At 49.7% G+C, this 2,230-nt stretch overlaps 1 protein-coding gene across 1 annotated transcript in view; it reads left to right on the plus strand.

Moving 5' to 3' along the window:
* The window catches only part of dnajc17 (DnaJ (Hsp40) homolog, subfamily C, member 17), a 78,005-nt gene that overhangs the window by 67,453 nt on the left and 8,322 nt on the right, over positions 1-2,230 (plus strand). The gene's annotated exons all lie outside the window — the stretch shown is intronic.

The raw sequence follows: 2,230 nt of genomic DNA on the forward strand, positions 1-2,230 counted from the left end.
CATGCATACCGTCATGGGAAGGGAATTAGAATAGCACCTTTTCCTTCCTTGCTGTAGTGTGGAGTTCGGTTTTAGAGGGATTGTAGGTATAATGTTCATCGTTGTCTCCCCAGAGGTGCTTTTTTGCTCTTTGATCATTCCTTTTTTCTTCCCCTCTCTCTCACGGCCTTTTCCTTTTGAGTACTTCATCTCAATCTACGTCTTCCTGTATAACACATGCTGTAGGGTGAAAACCTTGTATCTTCAAACAGTCAACGAGAGAAACAACCTTGTCTTCTGATTGACACCCATGTGTTTTTTTCCCCTTTTCTTTTTTTCTTTAAAGTCCACATGAGGTTTTCAGTGGGTTTCATGGACGCTAGGATCATGAAACTTGGTCACAACATAAGAGAACGGTGTAGACTTTCAGTTCAGGGTGAAAATGACCAAAATTGGAGATACAGGAGTTGACATGGGGATACAGCAGCGATAAGACCCGTATAGGTCTCGCCAGGGCTAGGCTCGGGAGGAACACAGTGTTCCTGTGGACCACAGTGTGGTTCTTCTCTTGTCTGTCTGCGCCCTGGTTACGGCTCACCCCTCGTCCTCATGGGGTTAAACGTTTGGAGGGTGTCGGGGAGCGGACGGATCTGTCCGTGATTGCTCCTCCGAGTCCCTTTCAAACGGCTCCAATAAACAATGGGCCTGGCGCTCTCCCCTCCTTCCTCCCCCTCTCTCCCTCTGCGCCAGAACAGCCCGCGAGACCAGACATTACTCACGCAAATGAAATTATCATAACATTTATCCAAGAGACTGGAACAGAGCATTTTCTATTCTGGAGCATCTTCCCCCTTCGAGAATTTTGACCCAAACCGCTCCTCTCCCCCTCCACCTTCCGCCACAAAGCTGTTGTTTTGGTGCTAAAGGAAGCCAGGGTTTCATGCTAGCAGAGGATCGGCGTGGAGAGCTATAGTGTTCTCTGCGGTTGTCAACCTCACGGGACCTGCCGTGCGGCAGGGTCAGGAGGCGGGCTTTGCACTCAGGTGTTTGTCTCGTGTCGGAAGGGCCTCGGGGGGGGGCCACACCGCTCGGGCCCCACTGCTGGAGCCCCGGCTGAACTGTATCCCTCTTGCCCCGGCGTGCCGTGGGCACTGTGGTCAGGAGCAGCTATGTCGGCCCGAAATCTAGGAAGCAGCTTGTTTTTGTTGTTGCAGGATAAAAAGTGTTTCCAGATATTGCTTTGACTGGCGCTGGAAGCCCACACTGAGGCTTTGGTGGACTCTGGTTCTTTGTTGTGTGTTCTCCAGCCTGCCCCCCCCCCCCCCCCATGATCTTGAGAAGCCCAGAGACGGCCAGCGTTCGGGCAATTTTAGGCTTTATCCCCCTTAGCGTATGAAAAGTGCTGTTGTGTGATCGCCACATTGTAGGCTTAACTGTACTTTCATCAACTCGTACTTTCATTGTATCGTAATACAATATTAATGAATTTAGCGTGAGTATGTGAAGCAAAATACTTGTTTTCATTGAGGTCACTTTAGTACAGGGTAGACCTAGGTTAGCTATGTCTATTTGTACCTGGGGTTGACTTAGGATAAAGTGTGTATATTATACCAGGGTGGGCTGTACATACGCGCATAGTGATATTATTGATAGAGGATGCATTATCTCTCAGCTGTCCAGAGATTCAGTGCATTTGCAGATTTCCCCCCCTATACTTATATTACTATATTTTCTATTCTTATTCTTATTATCCTGCCTGTACCTCTCTTCTCCCTCTCCTGTTGCTGCTATGACGACCCCCCCCCCACACACACACACATGAATGAATACAGATCCATCTTATCTTCAGCACTACAGAGCCCTTTATCCTGTTTCTGGTCCTAGGGAATTTTCTTTTTCTAATATCCCCCTGTTGCTCTTTTTGGAGTGCATCCCAAACATATCCATCAGTCATTGTCAGCGGCCTATGGCGTCACTGTTTCTCCCCTGATGAGTTAGTGATGAGTCCTATGGGGGGGAGAGACTCGCCTGCCTGTCTGTCCGTCTGGCACGCTGTCTGGCAAGCTGTCTGGCTGGCTGGCTCGGAGGAGGAGGCGCCGAGTGATCTGCAGACGTAAGGTTGCATAACATGCCATGACAAAGTGCGTCGATGGCACCGTTCTCTGATCGAAGTCCAGGTGCCATCACCTCTGTAAATCTCACGCATACGCTCGGGGTGTGGGAGGTCTCCAGCCATAAAGTCCCACGCCGT

Source organism: Notolepis coatsorum (genome assembly GCF_963971535.1).
Source record: "Notolepis coatsorum genome assembly, chromosome: 3".
Lineage (NCBI taxonomy): Eukaryota > Metazoa > Chordata > Actinopteri > Aulopiformes > Paralepididae > Notolepis > Notolepis coatsorum.